The sequence below is a fragment of the Carassius carassius genome, chromosome 8 (assembly GCF_963082965.1).
Source record: "Carassius carassius chromosome 8, fCarCar2.1, whole genome shotgun sequence".
In the NCBI taxonomy this organism is placed as follows: Eukaryota; Metazoa; Chordata; class Actinopteri; order Cypriniformes; family Cyprinidae; genus Carassius; species Carassius carassius.
The window spans coordinates 19,001,819-19,023,277 of record NC_081762.1 but is presented as its reverse complement, the minus strand read 5'-3'; the positions used below and the strand labels follow the sequence as shown (position 1 = coordinate 19,023,277).

General features: G+C 38.4%; 1 protein-coding gene across 1 annotated transcript in view; it reads left to right on the top strand.

The window, feature by feature from the left end:
* LOC132145456 (gamma-aminobutyric acid type B receptor subunit 2-like) overlaps positions 1-21,459 on the top strand; it is a 236,311-nt gene that overhangs the window by 199,451 nt on the left and 15,401 nt on the right. The gene's annotated exons all lie outside the window — the stretch shown is intronic.

Below are 21,459 nucleotides of genomic sequence, written 5' to 3'. Positions count from 1 at the left end.
ATTAAAAACAAAATGTTAAAATAATGGCATGGGGTTCTGATGACATGCATATGGGGCAGATGGACCGGCTTTTCATTAGCGAGTGGCAAAGCAAGGGCAGCAGTATGAGCTGCATTCTGCTCCCTCATGTGCACATCTTTCTTGCTTTATCAGCAGTGTGATGGCAGGGTGCATACAGATGCTGGGGCACACAGTAGCACTGATTACTTGATTCCTTGAGGAGATGCTTTTCTCTCCATGTCCTGTGGGGGATCTCATCCGTTAACTCACCTGCTACAGATATGCACTCTATTGAGCTAGATGGAATGTAGCAATGGTGTCATGGCTGGTCAACATCACACTGTTGCATATGACACAGATCACCCTACCCTGTCCCCTGAGGCATCCGGGACTCCACAGCCTTGAGGCTCAGCTAATTAAACCCTCGGCGGTGGCAAGGGAGCTGGCTGGGTGCCAACCCACCTGGGCATAATGACGCACACAGCTGGTGACACGAACCAGAGAGCAGCTCTCATATGATCTGCCCTCTTTGAATCACAGAGGCTCTTATAAAAAAAGTGTTTGCTCATGGTCGCCTTAGTCACTGCCGGCCACCGTCTCTTGTGCCCAGTGCTGCAACAAAGACACTTTGGTATTCATCCATACATCATGTGATTGCAAATAACAGTGGTAGTGTTGAAGTGTGGGTGTTGGTTTATTTGGCTACTATCAGGGTGATGAATGGGACGTCAGGTTGATTTGTGATCCTGTCTGCTGCATCGTCTGATTATATTTGCTTTGGATTTGGAAACAGTACTCACTTCTTTTGAAGTGGCAGTCTGGGTAAGAGGTTTTGTACAGGACTTGGATGCAGACCTTGGGGTTTTATTGCTCTGATTTGTGGCCGTAATCCGAGCTTCATAATTGGTAGCCTTGAAATGAAGTGATATTCTTGAAATGCCATTATTAGTGGTGCTTGCTAAGGCACGCTATACACTAACCCTAAGTATTAAACATTGGCATGGAACTCATCCCGTCTCACGTTTGTTCACCAGACATAGATGATATCTTGTATCAGGGGTTTTGTTGTGCTGTTACTTTTCAAAGCGTTTGACCTTATGATTTTCACATGGCAGATCATAAAAGAGGCTAAATATCCAATGAACCTATACATTGTCTCTATTGGACAGTGGCCTTCAAGAACTGAAGTTGGAGAGTCTTGTCATAAGAAAGCATGCATTCAGAAACAGCCTTGCATCATGGTTGCAGGTTTTGCATTTTTTACTGAAAACACTATATACTAATGCAGTTTAATTATACAATGCACTGTCCAAGAAACAGAAAATGGAAATTTGCTTCTCAGACACACTCATAATCTGTTGGCAGCTGTGAGAGGAATGTGTGTTTCTTTGTGCCCCACAGTTCATTACATTTAAGAGGCCTTAAGACTCAGATGTGTGCAGTGGCGGCTGGTGCTTATCCAGAGTGGAGAAGCACAGGTGTCGCTTATCAGTTGAATTTAGTTGCTCCCAAAAGTCGCTTCTTAAACTGCTTCTAAACAGTTCTTATTGAAAATTATTGACCAGACTCAGAAATGCAGTATTTACAAATGCTGCCAGGCAAGAGACAAGATTATGAATGCAGGCTAAATGTTACTGCAGCCATATCACCAAGCGATCTGAACGACTGATGAACGACTGAATTCAAGCAGTTTTTATTTGTTGTTTTCATTGGTGGCACATGCTGAAATTCACAACATCACTCTTGTTTGTGGGATTTTGCATAAAGGTGATGTATGTAATTTTTTTTTACTGTATTAATGCACAGAAATGCCAGATAGTTTGCAGATATATAAGAAACATGCTAAATTCACATACTTGTTTCTCTGAAAAATAACACTACTGGGAGTTATTTTAATTCTAAGTACATGTTACGTGTCGGAATGTATGTTTTTGATTTGGTCTGTGTGATTCTGCCCACTTCCGGTTTATCCAATAGGATTTCAACATGCCAGTTGTCAGAAAACACAGCATATTGTAAGGTGGACCACTAGTGCACAATACAATGAAATCTCCAGAACACAAAGATATCTCCACAGCGAAATCGCCACAACAAAACACATAGGTCTAATTTCGACTTGTTTCCATTGTGTTGCGGCTTGTTTCCATTGTGTTGCAGCTTGTCTCCTTATGTTGTGCTAATTTTGTTGTGTTGCGGCTTGTTTCCATTGTGTTGTGGAGATTTTGTTGTGTAATGCACTACTGGTTAACCATAGTATTGCAACCATGGAAGCCAGCAAACAAACCGGGTCAGAGATACCAGAATCTAAGAAGCCTCGGTATCTGTCTAAAAAGCTCTGTGATCAGAGGAATATTAAAACACAGATATATCAACTCGTCACCTTACACTGGCAACTGTGCTCATTCCTATTGCGTGTCCTCAATCTGGCAACCCGAATGAGTGTATAATCTGAAGAGGAGGGTGCAAGAGAAACAACACTCTCTATTGTTTTAAATTTGGACTGCAGTACCCAATTCAATCACAAGCTATCCCAAAAATAATACATCCTGCACCTTTAAATATTTGTACAGTTTTATTTTATCTAGTCTTAAAGCAATCACTGCACACTCAATGCACATCACAGATGGATATCTCAGTGTGGTGGGAACATCGTATACGTCTCTGCCCAGAGCACCTCTGCTTCCTGCTCTTATCAGCGTCAGTCTGCCGCCGAGGCCTTCATCCTCTCTGCTGTCCGGAAACCAAGAGATTTGAGAGCAAGAGGGAGGTGGAGGGGAAGAAAAGAGCCCTCAGGATCAATATGCACACAAGCATTGGAGGAAAGACATGGTGTGAGCGGAGATGTAAACCATATGGCACTATTAAACTCTACACCAGTCACTTAGTGCAGCAGGCCATGGTAGTCCGTACACGAGTCTGCTCTCTCCCCCGCGTCCTCCTCAACACTCATGCACGGCTGCCTTCCTAATCACCGGTCCTCACCCCACCCTCCTGCCCTATCCCGCACAGAGCCTTTGTCCTTCAGGACATGTTTAGCCTGAGATTTCATGCTTTCGTGATCCACACCGCAGGTGCCTGCTGAACATATTTAACCCCGCCTTTGTCCCCAGTTACGGCTCTCCCCTGCATGAAGCAGTAATAACGCTATTGTGATCACCCTAACGAATCCCTTGTTAGGAAAGCTGTGAAATCAAACGTGCTTTCTGCTCACAGGATGCACACACACTCACATGTGAAATGGCGATACACAGCAGGTGATCGCAGAGTGAGCTGCGAAGCTGTGCGGGGTGGGAATAAAGTAGATAAATGAGATGTTAAAGGAGAAGGAGAGATGTGAAGAATGGGAAAAGAGGGGAGATGGAATAGAGGCACAGCCCCCCTCCTGACTGCCATCTGCACATTCATTAACCTGCATGGCACAACACACTGCTGTGATGGGACGGGCCAATCAGGAGCCTGTGTGTGTGTGTGAGAGAGAGAGAGAGAGAGAGAGAGAAAGAGAGAAAGAGAGAGAGAGCGAAAGTGTTTGTCTCTGCTCATCTTCCAAATCTGTAATTAATATTGTATCTTTCTAAATGTTTCAGGAAAACAATGAAAGACTGTGTTTTTAGGATTTTGCATGATGTAAGAGGTGTTTGAAACTATTGCTATGATTTAGTTAAGTTGTCTTTTCTTGCATAATTCTTTTTGTGTTGGTAGATATGCTTGTGTTAAGCAAGGGGCAGGGCAAAGTAGACATCAGAGAGGTCTGTGGCCCCTGATGCCCTTCACATGCACAGCTCCATGGGGCAATAATAAGGCCACATCAAAGGGCTTCAAAGGGCCTCTGAAGCAAACACCTATTAATAACATGTTGTAACCCAGGTAACAGGTTTTTATGAGACAGCCACTTACATCTTTGTATGTATAATGTATGTGATTTTGTATTTACTGTCTTGCCAGTTTGATCCACACAGCCTTTCTAAAACAAAAATTAATGTGAAAGTAAGCTGTTACCTGTGAATGTGCATGACTAAATCCTATGTGTGAGCTTAATAACTAAAAGACTTAAGAAATGGATTAAATGGTAGAACAAATTGCATGTAATTGAGGGCCATTTGTATAAACCAGTGTATTTATGATTAATGATAATTAAAATATGATAGCAAATGCCAGTTTGCAACCTCAAGAAGCGTAACATACTGTTTTTGCACAGCTAGGGTTAGGGTTAAAGTGGCTGTTGAATAAAGGCCTTCTGTAGTGAATGTATGTGTTTTTGTAAGAACAAAATCCATATTTCTAACATAATAAACACGTTTCTCTCACTTCTGTTATCTACCATACGCATAAGCCTTTCCGGATTGCAGTTTCAGGTGCTACCCGATCCAAGCCGAGGAATAAGTGTCTTATCTAGTGAAACGATCAGTCATTTAAAAAAAAAACACAAATGCTCGTCTAGTACTAGCTTTGCAATGCGCATGCACGACTTAACGCATTACATAATCAAGTTGGAAAGGCCACGTGTGGTTAGTTCTTCATCAGTGTACTCCAGTTCAGAAAGGTTGGGTAGGGGGAAAAACTCCATCACATTTTCTCCTCCAACTTTAAAATCATCCGAATTCATTGTTTAAACTTTTTTAAAGGGAGTTTGACTTTCTTTGCACATTCGCTTTGTAAACACTGGGTCAGTTCTTCCACCTACTGTACCTATCCCACATGTTTACTTAATGCGTGAAGTCGAGCTAGTGCAGTTTTCTTTGTTTTCTTTTTTTTTTTGAAAATGAATTAGATTGCTGATTAGATTAGAGTCCATTATAATCCTGGAATGTTTTCTTCAAAAAGCGTAATTTCTTTTCGACTGAAGAAAGCAAGACATGAACATCTTGGATGACATGGTGGTGAGTAAATTATCAGGAACTTTTATTCTGGAAGTGAACTAATCCTTCAATTAACTGAAAAATGTAAGTGTGGAATGTTGGACACTTCATGCACTCAGACTCAGATGATGCATGACAAAATGACCTCAGAAATTTCATACACTACATGGTTGAGTACAGTACATAGTGCATAAGTAGTGCATAGTACATCATTTGGGACACAACTCAATTTGTCTGCTTATCTTATTTCTGTGGTAATGACCAGCTGCATGTTTTAATTGTCATGTGTTTGAGTCTCCCCCCTGCTGGTGTGGATGAGCAGTGGTGTTGTGTGTGGTTCTTTAACTTTGCTCCAGCTGGACAATAAATGACTCATGGAAGGACAGATGTGTTGTGGAGAACCACACATTATAGCAGGGAAAGATCTAATTTTATTCTGATATATAGTCAGTTTTGGTAATTTTTTTTCTAATCATGGACATGATCAGGAGCTAGATGGAGAGGATGGTCCCATAGCACCCACACACACTGTAATGATCACATCAGAGCTTGACAAGTATTGATTCTGACTGTAATTTGTTCCGCATTGCCATCTTGATATGGCCCATCCTTATCTAGAGAGTGGCTGAATGGGCAATTTGAATTTGGTTGCTTTTGCAATGATTAAAATCATATAATACATTCAGTGTTCAGTGTTAAAGAGTGTCTTTTCTCTTTATCAGACTGCTCTCTTATGCAATCACACAGACTGTCTGCCCATTCCTCCTCCTGCTCCTCCCTCATCAGCTCCGAGATCTCGACAGACTTGGCCTGCAATCAGACCAGCTGTAATGAATTTATACTCCACAATGGGTTTCGTTCCTTTTGGGATCCAGATCTGATAGTGCTGCTCGGTGCACACGGTGTAAGTTTTCCGGTCCTTTGCGATTGTAGCTTTTCAGATTGTATGACCCCAGTGTGATCTTGGGTAAACGCTTTGGCAAATTGTGCAACATCAGCATCATTTATGTCAGACAGTACCTTATGCAAAGGGATAGTTCACCCACAAATAAAAGTCTGTCTTTATGTATTCATCATCATACTGTTCCAAATGTAACTTTCTTAAAAAAAAAAAGTTATAAATGTCTTCCTTTGTGTTCTGCAGAAGAAGAAAAGTAATACAGGTTCAGAACAGATTAAACATTTTGGTCTACAATAAAATAAATCTTTTCAAAAATACATTTTTTTGGTGACAGTAAACATAAAGGATGAAGTTCAGAAGAGTTTTTCCTCTATTTGCTGATGCTTTTTTGTGTGTGATGTCTGCTCTCGTTAAGATTTTATGATGAATTGGCTTGGAGAACGCATGTATTTTTAATCATCCTGACTGGCGCCAAGAACACTGTGTCATTCACATCCACTTGCAGGAACAGCTTTTTTGATTAACCTATTTGATGGGCTTGTTTTGAGATATTGTCTTTTAGCTGGATGTGAGCACAAGCTATATTTGTGTTTTATTGGCCCTAAAAATGATTATACAGAACAAATTTCTTACACAACATGCTCACAGTGAGTATTACACCCTGTAGCACAGTTTCTCTCTCTAGCCCTAATATGAAGCTGTGTGTTGAAGCTCATACCCCAAAATGGGTCTGTGTGTGAAAGAGAGGCTGATTTGAAGCGTGGGTCGATAGCACTGGCACCGCACAGACCTACCGAGCCAGATAACTCGGCCACAAACAGCTCTTCATTACTCTCATAAGACTTGAGTCTCTGTGAGAATAAAATGTGTCATTTGGCCGATATGAGAGGCAGGTGCTGCAGCCTGATCTGAGGGATTGGATCGATGTGATGGGCTGCAGGTGGTCCATCATTACCGCACGACTCCAAATGAGCTGATTTTTTTTTCTTAGGTTCGTCTTTTAGATAAATTGTTAGATAATTTATGCAATGCTTGCCATGGGAGTGAGATACAGTGGGGTCTGAAAGTCTGATGATTTTTATCTTTACAAAAACAGGTTTATTTGGAAGGAATAAAAAACAAAGATTGAACTTTTTAATGTTGTCCTTGTTAAAGTGTAATTGTACATTTAAGTACTGAGTAATATTAATTACTTACGATATAGTTAGGGTAGGGATTACAACTAAAAAAACATGGTATAAATATTAAGCACCATTTTTTTATTTTTTTTTTATGTAGAACTGGAAATAATTTTTGTTGCTGTTGTTGTTGTTTTGTAAATTAAAAGAAACTTTTCACCTACATTAGTATGCAAATGTAGTTATGGTAGAGAGAGAGAGAGAGAGAGAGAGAGAGAGAGAGAGAGAGAGAGAGAGAGAGAATAATATGCCCTTAAAATGCCCTGAAGAAATCTGAAAAATTTAGTAGTAAAAAAATAACATATTTGGAGTTGAAAAAAATATTTATAATTCATGCAAAAAAATCTGAGATTCTCTTTTATTTAAACCTGAAAATAGTCAAAGAAATGAAAAGAGAGTTTACATAAAAATTATTTGGATAGATAAATTAATAATCAAGCAAGCAAAAATGGGATGCACCAAATATTTTTTATATATATATATATATATATATACACATACACACACTCACCTAAAAGATAATTAGGAACACCATACTAATACTGTTTTTGACCCCCTTTCACCTTCAGAACTGACTTAATTTAATGCCTACGTGTCATTGATTCAACAAGGTGCTGAAAGCGTTCTTTAGAAATGTTGGCCCATATTAATAGGATAACATCTTGCAGTTGATGGAGATTTGTGGGATGCACATCCAGGGCACGAAGCTCCCGTTCCACCACATCCAAAAGAAGCTCTATTGGGTTGAGATCTGGTGACTGTGGGGGCCATGTTAGTACAGTGAACTCATTGTCATGTTCAAGAAACCGATTTGAAATGTTTCGAGCTTTGTGACATGGTGCATTATCCTGCTGGAAGTAGCCATCAGAAGATGGGTACATGGTGATCATAAAGGGTCTTCAACTGTCCAATTTTGGTGAGCTTGTGCAAATTGTAGCCTCTTTGTCCTATTTGTAGTGAAGATGAGTGGTACCCGGTGGGGTCTTCTGCTGTTGTAGCCCATCCGCCTCAAGGTTGTGCATGTTATGGCTTCACAAATTCTTTGCTGCATACCTTGGTTGTAATGAGTGGTTATTTCAGTAAAAGTTGCTCTTCTATCAGCTTGAATCAGTCGGCCCATTCTCCTCTGACCTCTAGTATCAACAAGGCATTTTCGCCCACACGACTGCCGCATACTGGATGTTTTTACCTTTTCACACCATTCTTTGTAAACCCTAGAAATTGCTTAAATCACCTTTCTTTCCCATTCTGACATTCAGTTTGGAGTTCAGGAGATTGTCTTGACCAGGACCACACCCATAAATGCATTGAAGCAACTGCCATGTGATTGGTTGATTAGATAATTGCATTAATGAGAAACTGAACAGGTGTTCCTAATAATCCTTTAGGTGAGTGTATATTTTATTTACCTTTATTTTACCAGGAAATAATCCCATTGAGATTCAGAATCTCTTTTTCAAGGGAATCCTGGCCAAGACGGCAGAATAATAGTTCCATTTTAAAAATACATATACAAACATTTAACAGAAAAAGACATTTTGGCAATTTAAACATCATCTCAACATATTCACCAGCAGCACTCAGTAACAGCACATGTGCATTTAGTACTCAAATAGTTCTTTATCCTCATTTTAAATTGTGTCATTGTCGGTAAATAGTCAAATTTTAGCTTATTCTGCAATTTATACCAGGAAAAAGGTGCAAAAACTTTAAAAGCACTTTCACCTAAGACAGTTCGCGTTCGTGGAATATCATACATTATTTGGCCATATGATCTAAGATTACACTTCCTGGTAGTGTCTTTTGGAGTCAGAAGAGAACATAAGTAAGGAGTATGGCCTTAAGTATGGCCTTAAAAAGAAAAATATACCAGTGTTCCAGCCTGCGATTGTGCAGAGATGGCCAACCAACACTCTCATACAAGTTGCAATGATGAGTACGAAAATTGGAATTAGTCACAAATCTTAGTGCTGCATGATATACTGAATCCAGCATTTTCAAAGAAGCTTTGTTTGCATGCATATATATAATATCACCATAATCCAGCATTGACATAAATGTTGTTTGTATAAGTGTTTTTTCTTGTACTAAAATAGAAACATCCTTTGTTTCTATAATAGAAACCCAACTTTACTCTTAGTTTTTTTGTTAGACCCTCTATATGCTGTTTGAAAGACAAATTTTCTTCTAAAAGGAAACCAAGATATTTATAGACTGATACTCGTTCAATTACTTTCTCGTCTAGTGCAGCAATTTGACTAGCATCTTCTGTTTTCCTTGATTTAGAAAAGCACATCATTTTAGTTTTATCAGAGTTTAGTACAAGTCTCAATTTCTGAAGATTCTTCTGAATAATTATAAAGGCAGATTGCAGATCCTCTATAGCACTTGTCAAGGCTGAAGCAGAACAATACAAAACAGTATCATCCGCATAAAAATGACATTTAGCATTTGTTACATTTTTACACAAGTCATTTATATAAATAGTAAATAAAATGGGACCCAAAATGGACCCCTGGGGAACACCATTTTGTATAAATAATGAGTTTGAGGACACACCATCAACATGAACACTTTATGTTCTGCCACTCAAATAGTTGCCAAACCATTTGACAGCTTTTGGAGACATTCCAATATCCACCAATCTCTGAGACAGAACATAGTGGTCAACTGTGTCAAATGCTTTTGAAAGATCTAAAAACAGTGCAGCACAATAATCTTTAGAATCAATAGCACTTATAAAATCATTTAACACTTTCATAGTGGCAGTGACAGTGCTATGATTTTTACGAAAACCCGATTGCGAATCATGTAAAATATTTTTTGTTAATAAGTAGTCTTTTAACTGGTCACTTATAAGCCCTTCTAAAACCTTGGCTAAAGCAGATAGCTTAGATATAGGCCTATAATTATTTGGGTTTGATCGGTCACCACCCTTTAATAAAGGAGTGACATATGCTGACTTCAAAACACTTGGTATTAATCCAGTTTCAATGGTCAAGTTGAAAATGTGTGTCAAAGGTTCTGCAATATGTTCAGCAGCAATATTTAAAAAGTATGGATCCAACCCATCTGGACCAGCAGATTTCTTAGTATTTATCCCTATTAGAGCATCATACACCTCCCTTGTTCCAATACAAACAAGATCAAAATCAATAGGTACATTTTCCCTAGTCAAAGAGTCATCCTCTTGTCTCTGATGTTTTGTTGAATGGTCAAACAACAACCCAGAAGATATAAAGTTCTGATTCAGGGAATCTAACATACTTTTCTTGTCTGTAATAATATTATCGTTTAACTTCAATATATTTGGCATAACAGTATCCCTAGCGTCAGAAGACAGTGATTTTATAACTTTCCAAAATTTTGAGGGATTAGCTGAGCTATCACATAATTCATTTACATAAAAATCTGATTTTGCTTTACGTATTTGAGAGACACTTGTTTCTCAGGTGCCTAAAATTTTGCCAGTCTGAACTATTTTTGGATTTTTTGCCATTGACCAAGCAAGATCACGGTCATGAATTAAATCAAACAATTTCTCTGAAAACCACGGATTATCACGGCCTTTAATTTTATATTTCCTAAAAGGTGCATGCTTGTTTATAATATTCAAAAATAGTGACATAAAATATTTAAACGCTATTTCGGGATCTGGTATCAAATTCACTCTGGCCCAGTCACAAAGATTAAGATCAATACAAAAGGCTTGTTTTACAGAATGACTTCAGATTTCTCTTAATTATAGTACGCGGTTTACATTTAGATATCCTGGCATCTCTCACACCTGCAATAACGCAGTGATCACTCATATCATTTGCAAAAACAGCAGTAGCTTTGTATTTCTTCGGCACATTTGTTAAAAACAAATCAAGAAGCGTAGACTTGTCAGGATGTTTAGGATTTGGCCTAGTAGGTGAGTCTATAATTTGAGTCAGATTTGCTGAGTCACAAAAACTTTTAATTTAATCAGATGCAGATGTTAGCCAATCCCAATTTAAGTCTCCCATTAAAGCCAATTCTGTATATTTTATAGATGACAAACAGTCAGACAATGAGGACAATGTTTCCTTTGGAGGAAAATTATGTCAAAACAATTCTGCGATAACTAAATTTTTAACACTAGCAATTAAAATTGTTTAGGCACAGACTTGGATAATTGTACTGTTGCCTGTAAACTATTTTTTACATAGATCGCCACTCCTCCACCTTTAGCACGACGATCAGTTCGAAATAAATTATACCCCTCCATAAAAATGTAACTATCAGGAGTGGATCTACCCAGCCAAGTCTCGGATAGCACCATAATATCAACATTTGTCGATTTGGCCCAAATTCTGACCATATCAATTTTTGGTAATAGACTTCTTACATTTATGTGCACAAAACCAATACCTGACCTCTTTAAAAAATCAGCAGGGGTTTGCAGAGATATCATATCTGTCACAGGACCTGGGTTAGGTTGCACATTTCCTGACATCAGCAACATAAGTGTAATTATACATTTCAACATACAGTGCTTTCTGCAATTTTTAAAGTCCCCACTCATTGTGATTTTGGGCCAATAGTTTTTTGATGGAATAAAACAGTAATTTAAAAGGAGAAGACTTAAAAGATGCTTCAAGTCTCCATGTTGTGAAAACAGGCTCCAGTCATACATCCAGCTCCCCTGACTGGCAACTGGATCCTGTGCATAGCCAGTAATCTTTGACCGTGATAACATATAAAATGCATTTGAAGAAACGTTATAGTTACTCACTGGGACCTCCCGGTGCACTTCATACTCTGAGATTTTAGGCAGACAGAGCAAAAACAGCAAGGCAAGAGTCATAATTGCCATGATAGACATGCACACCACAGAGCAGGGTAGCCGGGGTATAGTTTGAAGAAACAGAGCAGGGTATTCGGAGTGTAGCTAGTAGAGATCCAGGGTTATAGTTGATAGCTAGTGAAGACCCAGGCTGCAACAGGTAGCTGATGGAATGGAGGCCAGGCTAAAGCAGGAGGCCAAGCTGTAATTAATGTAGACCCAGGCTGTAACTGGTAAAGTCAGAGTGATACAGCTTTACACCAAAAATGTTGAACACAGAGATCCAGACAAACGCGTTGCTCAGCAGCAGATGGTTTGTAGTTAAAGGGCCAAACTGTTTTAACACAGAACATGGAATAGTTCTCCAGTTAAAAATTGTTAATAAGTTGTGTGGTAAACCACAACTTTTCAATTGGGTTGCACCAAACGTTGTTTAAGGCAAAATATAGTTTGAGAAGATGTTAAAATCCATTAAAAAACAAATTAAAACTAGTTAAAACAAACACTAAACAGGACAAAGGATAAGCTGCCATCTTGGAAAGTGGGCGGGGAGTGTGAGGAATAAAGCAGCAACCAACAAGGTGATGCACAAAATACTTAGACATTCTGAAGTTCATGTTAATTCCAACTTTTCACCTTAATCAATATGCAGATAATATATTTTGCAATAAAAAACTCATTAATTAAATAATGCTGTAGAAGCAACAGAATTAAAGTGATCTCAGACATTGTCAGTGTTATAGAACATTTTCTTGTTATGCGAATGCTTTTAAACTCAACCTCTCTAGCGCCCCTGATGGCTGACGATCGCCTGCAGCGCGGGCCTGTGGCACCGGCCTGCCGACTGACACTGTTTCCAGTCTGAGCAGCTGAGACCCGATAACAAACCAGCTCTGACCATCTGACAGTAAGACAGCCTGCCTGGCAGCCGGATGGCGCCGAGCCCCCCTCTTTCATTTTCAACTGCACCCTCTGACACCCTGCCAGCCCACAGCCTGGAGAGCGTCCAGCAGAGAGTCAGGCAGCCATCAGTACCCCCTGCACACACACACAAATACGCCAATGCACACTCTTTCAGACCTGCAAAACCTGACAGGTACATGCACGCATACACATTTAGTACATACGCCACAGATCTGAAGTCACATGGTACGGGCGGCAGTGTGACTAACGTGAATGCAAATTAAGTGTGAGTGAAAGGAAAGAGTGTTAAACGAGAAGACATCTCGTCATATGCATAATTGCATGTGTGGAGCGTGACTCCGGGATTATCTCATTGGCTGGCTGTGCAGTTTGATGTATCATAAGAAGTGAAGCTAGGAGAGACGAGCCCCGTTATCGACGTTGAGCAGAATATTCCAACAGACTCAGAATTGAGCTGCTCGTTTGTATCCATGGAAACAAATTAATAGAGTTCCATGCTATTAATCATTAAGTCATTTGTCAGGCTAAGATCTCTCTTTATCTGTATTTTTTTCTCATTCTCTTTCTTGTGCACACACACTGAGTTGATGAATTTAAAACTCAAGCGTCAAAATGTCCTCGAGAACTTGTTCTTTTTTTGATAGGTTGAGATGTTCACAATGTTCACAATCTGTCTAACTGCAAAAACACAGTCTGTTCCTCTTCATGATGTTCTACTACATCACATTTTTGTCTTCTTACTCTGAGATTTACCCGATTCATCAGAATGCAAAAGAAATGGTCCTTCTAAAAGCATTTCCCTTTGCCTGTTCCTCTTAGTTAAAGAGACATATTGCTGGCCTCTCGGCTCGTCTAAAGTGGGCCAATGGGAGGGGAGCGTGGCTGCTGCTCAGAGAAATCCGAATGGGCTGCTCCTATTTGAACATGCTTCCAAATACAATGGGGCAGAAGCCAATCATGTATCCTCTTTTATTTATTTTTTTATTTTCCAGTCTCTCTGAACTCACTGCAAAGTTTTTGGCTCAAATGGCCACCTACAACCACAGTAATCTAATTTGGCATTGAGATGAGCTAGGGAACAAAAACCAAGTGTCGTTCACATCCTGACAATGTGCAGTAGGCAGAAAAGAGCATTTTGGTGTGGCAGCACATCAATAGTCCTGAAGCCAGTGAATTTCACTGGCACATAATCCAGCATAATGGGCTACAAGAGAATATCAGAAGCTTGTGCCATCCCCTGACATCCAGGAGTTTCTGTTGTTTGACTGAGTGTTGACAGCTTGTGTAATTTACAGTGTACATTGATGGATTTTTCTGTTATGGGTGGTTTTATTCAGACTTTGATTATATTAGTCTGATATACTCTGTCAGATCAGTAATGTTCCTTCTGTTCTAAGGCTGATCTGTCTATCCATCATACTGCAGATCCATCTGCCCGCCTGTCTGCCTGTGTTTATTTTCTGTCTGTCTGTTTGCCTCTCTGTCTGCCTGCCTGTCTATTTGTCTGTGTTTATTTTCTGTCTGTCTGTCTGTCTGTCTGCCTGCCTGTCTGTCTGCCTGTCTATGTTTATTTTCTGTCTGTCTGTGTTCCTGTCTTTCTGTCTCTATGGCTGGCTGTCTGTTTGTGTTTTATTTTCTGTCTGTCTGTCTATAGTCCTGTTGTTCTATCGTTGTACCGCTCTGTCTCATAGTTGTCAAAGTTTGTGCTCATTTGCTGTGCTCTTACTCTAGCAGCAAGTTGTTAAGGTCCAAAGAAACCCTAAATGTCTGTATAATTTCACTCTTCACAGATGTCATACAGCTCACGAGTTGCAGAGTTGCCTAGGAGAACAGACAAATGAAAGAGACAAAGTCACAGGATCACACTTAGCAGCATTTACTTGTATGAGGGCCTGCATCTCAGGTGATTTGGCCCTGAAGACAAGAAGAAAGCATTACATAGTCTACTCATGTTATGACAGGTGTTAATATGGTAATTGTGAGTTGTGGATGAAGAGAAAAAAAAATTAACAGAGCAACTAGATATTTATTATATATATATTTAAGTAAGGACATTTGTGGGCCCGTCTAACAATAAGTGATATTCAAATGTAGGCCAATACTTTGTATAGCTTGTCCCTTTCAAATAGGAAGTAGGAGAAAAGCATTTAAAATATTCATAAAACATCGTGACTTGATTTAGCTGGTTCCATTTGCCCTTAAACAGTATTTGAGAAATGTTATTTATTGACCAGTGACCTTATCAGTCTTACCCAATGAATGCTGTAGAGCATAAGTCTCCTGCTATTAAGCAGCCCGTCTGTACTTTCTGTTGTCTGCATAATACAGCCCAGTACACATCACAACACAGGCCTCTCATAGAAACCAAACCTCCAAGGACTCAATTACTGTGCTCTCAGTTAGCTACGACAGGAATATGGTGTGTGTGCATGTTTGAGTCTGCCAAAGACAGAAAAGGAGAAAAAAGTGAGAGTTTTGTCTCACTGCTGGAAGTATAGTTTTTTTTTTAATTACAAGTTTCTGCTTAACTTTCATAAAACTAAATTTCATATTAAATTAATCTCCAGCAGGACTAGCCTAACTGATCTTGACAGCAGCCTATGCACATAATAATCGACAGATTTGTTATTACAACCAGGAACATTCTGTATCGTGTACAAAATTAACACCATCAAAAGATATCATGTTCACTCAGAGCTTTATAAGCAGGTTTAATTAATGTTAACGCAAGGGGTAATATCCTGGACAGGATGTGCACCTCAATGCAGTTGAGGTAAACCCCAGAACAAGAGAAAATGAGGTGTGAATGATCCCTGGAATGATAAAGTGAATGAGCCACAAGTGGGATTTCACCATGAGTAATAGATCAGACAGTGTTTGAAGTGTGCTGGCAGTTTGTTTAATGTGAAGTGCACTGGGTCAGTTCAGACCTCAGATGCAGTGGATTACTGCTGCCCATTTTGAACTCACCGTTTCACCAATAGGTATAAAGAGCACTTCAATAAATTTCACTGGAAGGGTGGTCAGGATATTTTTCTTAGTAAGTATATGGATGTTTCTTCAGCTGCAGACACTGTCATATCCCAGGGTCGATGTTGATGTTTTTTTTTCTTTTTGTTATATGATGGTTATGTCATGCAGCATCTCTGGTAACACTCTAAAAATGCTGGGCTAAATACAACCCAGCACTGGGTAAAATATGGACAAACCCAGCGATTGGGTTGTTTTGACCCAGCAGTTGGGTTATTGCCCATTTAACCCAACTGTTGGTTGAAAACAACCTAATATCTCGGTTTATCCATATTTTCTATATATAGGGACCAATTCTCACTGTTAACTAGTTGCTTATTATAAAGCACATATTCTGCATAACCATATTATGCATCCTTAATCTTACCCAAATATAAACTTAACAACTACCTAACTATCAATAAGCAGTAATTTGGAGTTAATTGAGGCAAAATATTTAGTTAATTGTTAGTTAACAATGAGAACTGCACCTTAAAATATAGTCTACAATCTAGGGTTTAATTCAGAATAATTGGGACACTTTTTCAGTTATTTCAATTGCAAAGTGTCCCAATTTATCTGACTGCACTCACTCTGGTTATATATTTTATTGTTTTCCCTCAGCCCAGTATGTAGCCCCGCACATGACATGCAGGAAAAAAAATAAGGCTAAATCTTGCGCACAATTTATTTATTTTTTCTTGCATGTCATGTGTTGGGCTCCGTAGCCCAGACCCAACTTTCAATATTAAAAATTCACAAAAACATTATATTTACATGATTACATAAAAACGTAATACATAAACAAGATTCAGTGATGTTTTTATTGTTGTGTGTTATAACTATATGATAATTAATAACAATTTTACACAAATTACAACAGCATTTTGGATGTGGTGTCATTTTCATAATGACCAAAAGTTTTGGCCATAATAAAGTTTTCCAAAAGTTTACCATAGGTAAATAGCTTGAGATTTGAATGTGATGTGGAATGAAAACAGGAAACCCAAGGTGAAAACCACTATTATTTTTTATATATTTTACACTGTATGCCATTTTGTGTGTGTGTGTGTGTGTGTGTGTGTGTGAAATTATTCAAAAAGATTGAAAATATTATCAGTGTGTATATAGGATGCATAAAATGCTATGAATGAAGCCATATGTGCTATGTTATTTGAAGTGTTATAGAAACAATCAGCCATTTTTTTTCAGGAATCTTTCAAATATGATTTCCACGACAGTCATTTGCATCACGGAATGTAAACACGAGATATGAGATGTGGTGGAAATATTTATGATTTTCATGAATTGTGGTGTAATTATAAACACTGATAGACAACATTTAAGAGTGTGAACGTGTGTTTTAAGAGTGTTTTTCACTTTCCAACCAGATCCACAGTGCCAAAAGTGCCCCCAGTCGAACAAACACCCATTTACTCTTTTCCGTGCCCTTATGTCCAGGGCACAGAAAGGTGCGTGTGGCTTTAATAATCATGAGGGCAGCAGAGTGCACCATAATGGAGAGCAGCCGTCCTCCATCATTCACAGTTTGCCATGCCTGCCCTCATGGAGGAAAAAAGAATGGTCCTTATGAGTTATCAGGACTGATGGCTTATCTTGTGCGGGACATCTCAGTGTCCTTGACTCAACAAAGATATATAGACGACCCAAGTCACAAATCTCGATTGTCCCTCAGAAAAGAAAACAAGCTGTAAGTATTATGGCATGTGTGTGTGCGCACGCAAGCGTTTGTGTCTCTGTGACTGTAATTCTGAGAGCGCATCTGTGTGAATGCCTCAGTATAATCCCAGTAGTCACCAGATTCAAATGTTTGCCCATGCGTGAGCTCTAATAACGTTTGACAATGAGCACTCGAACCCCATTTATGAAGGTTGTTATTCGCAAATTAGCTGCATGTTCATAAGTGAGCGTGTTTGTGTAGGGCGAAGGGTGTGCGGTACAGCAGTCACATGATGGCAACATAGCGAAAGTCATTTGCATCAGAGACTCGCAGAGAGCAAGCAGATGGGAGTTGTGATTAAAACTGAGATATTCTGGAGCATTAGATTAAAGAATGATGTCAATAAAAAGCATTTTAGGCTGCAATAACAAAGGCAATCTGAAACACGGCACTGCACATTCTCATTTGCATATTTAAATGCGTGTGATGTTCAGGGTTAGATTCTTGGTCTAATGATGCATTTAGCCCGTAATGAATCAGTGATGGCAGCTCCCAGGCTCAGCCGCAGGGACTGCAGCAGGGCCACTTTGAAGTCACCGCATTTGAAGTGGATTTTAGAGCGGTGGCCTCCAAAAATAAGCACACACCAGAGGGAGACAGATCTGCAGAGTCTCAGTGTGCAGCTGCAGGTTCATCCTCAAACTGGAGCAGGTAGATGCAACACAGAGATGCTCTTACCTTCAGCCAATAAACAGGAAAGTGCTAAACATAGACCAAAATCTAATTTTGCCAGTCATGGAAGTGTATTTTGCATGAATTTTTATAAAAAAAATATATTTTTTATATTAAATATATATATATATATATATATATATATATATATATAATAAACAAAAAAAAAGTAGTTAGTGCTTTTGTTCCGCAATAATTTAGTAAATTATATATATATATATATATATATATATATATATATATATATATATATATATATATATATATATATTACATTTTACAATTTACTAAAATAAAAAAAATAAAAAAATAATCATAATTATATATATTTTTTACAATATTACTGTTTTTATTGATCGAATAAATGCAGATTTGATGACAATAAATTTTTAAGAAAAAAAACATACAAAATGGTTTCTAATATATATAACCTATTGTCACTTGTTTTGAGTCTCTCATCAGCAGGGTCATCTTGTCATTTTTTTATTTTAAGTAATGAACTTTGTTTCAAATCTGACCAACTGGCAAGAAAATCTGTGGCATTTACTGATCAAAGCCAATTTTTACTTGGCTAGTATTGGTTTAGAACCATGGTGCTAAACCTTGTTCCTTGATGTGTGTTATGGCTTTGCTGTGGGATTAGGTCAGTGAAGTATCGCTCGAGTTGACCTGAATAATTGACTTAACTTCTTGTTAAACAACTCTTAGCTCCACTGAACAATATCTGCCTCTTCATAGTACATTTACGCAGTGGCACGCAGCTGCCAAAAGATCACAGGACATAATGTAAAAGGATTACTACATATAAGAGATTGTGGTCACAAGAAGCCATGTCAGAGAGAAACAGATACAGAAACAGATGTACAGGAGGGTGACTGACCCGTCCAAATGAGGATAAATATAATTTCCCTTAAACATGAGCTTAGTTTAAAATCAAAGGTCTTAGAAAGAAGCTGGATAATAGAAATCTCATTCATGCTGTACTAAACTCCCAATGGAATAAAATATATGCTCATGGAAGCAAACTACCCTGGAGTCTCCGACTCTCTCTCTTCCTTTCGTTCTGTCACTCTCCCTGTCATTTTAGATTCTGCTCTCTTGTTAGAAAATAAGGCATGGCTTTAGCCCCAGACAGCCATTGAATTGGAGTTTATCCACCACTGTATATTGGCTTTTTCCTAATTTTTACATGCTCGGATCAAGATACATGGGACATTTCTGTTGCCCCGTCAGAACGTAATCACACCATGTACTTTAATGAATTAAGCAAATAAGCAATTCAGCACTGATGTATTACGCTGATAAAAAATGTCACAAAAGATTTTTATTTCAAATTAATGCCCTTCTTTTGTACTTTATATTCACTATATATATATATATATATATATATATATATATTTTTTTTTTTTTTTTTTTTTTTTTTTAATGAATAAAAAATGTCAACATGTTCAAGCAAATTTTAAATTTCAGCATCATATTACTCCAGAAATCATTCTGATAAGCTAAATTTATAATGAGGATTCCTTGATAAATATAAAGTTAAAAAGAACAGGGTTTATTCAAAATAGAAATTGAATGTTACAATATACAGCACTGTTCCAAAGTTTGGGGTCAGTCATTTTTTAAAGAATTTTTGAAGAAATTAACACTTTAATTAAGCAAGGATGTGTTAAATGGATAAAAAGTGATTTGAATAAATGCCGTTCTTTTAAACTCTTTATTCATCAAAGAAAAATGTATCACAAAATATTAAGCAGCACAATAGTTTCAACACTGATAATAAATCAGCATATTAGAATGATTTCTGAAGGATCATGTGACACTGAAGACTGGAGTAATGATGCTGAAAGTTCAGCACTGCATTACAGAAATACATTATATTTTATAGTATTTTAAAATATAAATAAATATTAGAATATTAGAATATTGTTGTTTTTCTGTATTTTTGATCAAATAAATACAGCCTTGATGAGCATAAGAGACTCCTTTAAAAACATTTATACTAATCTAATATTACTATTACTAAAACCAAAACTTTTGAATGGCTGTGTGTGTGTGTGTGTGTGTGTGTGTAATATTTCCAAAATTGTTTAGTCAAAAAAGTGCAGCCTTGGTGAACAGAAGGCAAAAAAAATCTTACTGACTAGCAGTGTACTTCACATATATCAACCAATCACCATTCAGGATCATTTTTACTAGTTATTTATATGTTTATTTAGGGTTTTCCGTATGCTATCCCTCCTGTTCCCCCACCATGTGTGCAAACCTGCCGCTGTGTACTAATACACACTTAATGGCTGTCTGTTTCCCGTTCTCAGTGCCCATATGGTTCATTCCCGTCTATAAAGTGTGATATAATTCTCTCTTGTCAGCAAACTGTGTCCCTCTAATCTCCATCTCTCCACAGACATTGTAGTCACACATCCTTCCAGCTTCCACTGAACAATTACATTAGATGCCTAATGCAGTGAGAAATAACAGAGCGCACATTTCTCTCTATAAGCCCAACCCACCGACTGTTGCCTGGCAACCCCACACAGCTCGACTTACTACAGCTTAAGCTATGATGAAAGTGGAGATCTTGTTGTTGTGCAGTTGGAAATATGATTTCTTAAGCAAGATTGATCTTTTTAGTTTCCGAGGCCAGATGGTACACTTGAAGTAGGGGAAGTCGTGGCCTAATGGTTAGAGAGTTTGACTCCTAACCCTAAGGTTGTGGGTTCAAGTCTTGGGCTGGTAATACCACGACTGAGGTGCCCTTGAGCAAGGCACCGAACCCCAACTGCTCCCCGGGCACCGCAGCATAAATGGCTGCCCACTGCTCTGTGTGTGTGTGTTCACGGTGTGTGTGTGTGTGTGCTTTGGATGGGTTAAACGCAGAGCACGAATTCTGAGTATGGGTCACCATACTTGGCTGTATGTCACATCACTTTTAAGTAAAAGCAATTTTGTGTAGGGAAATAATATTTGTTTTTAAGCTTTGATGTTAAAATAGTCAGCCTAATAGGTAGACATTCTTTAAGTTATTTCATTACTTCATTCTATTTCTTTTGTTGCTATTGTAGAAGCTCCTTAAAATCACATAAAAAAATTCCCATGAACATCTCTAGTAAACTACTTCTCAGACTTCAAGAGGTCTGTCATCTGCTTTTCCCCTTTGATCTGTTTAAAAATTGTCCTACATTATGACTTCTAGGATTCATCACATCATGGAATGTATCTTTTATACTGTAAATAGAGCATCTTGCATTGGCTGGCCCAGTTTACTCACACCGTCACTTTGTGAAGATGTCTTGTGAGTGGTGAACTCCTTAATGCCAAGCTCAAATCACACAGATAGAGCCTCATAAGAGGAGGATGAAAGCCGC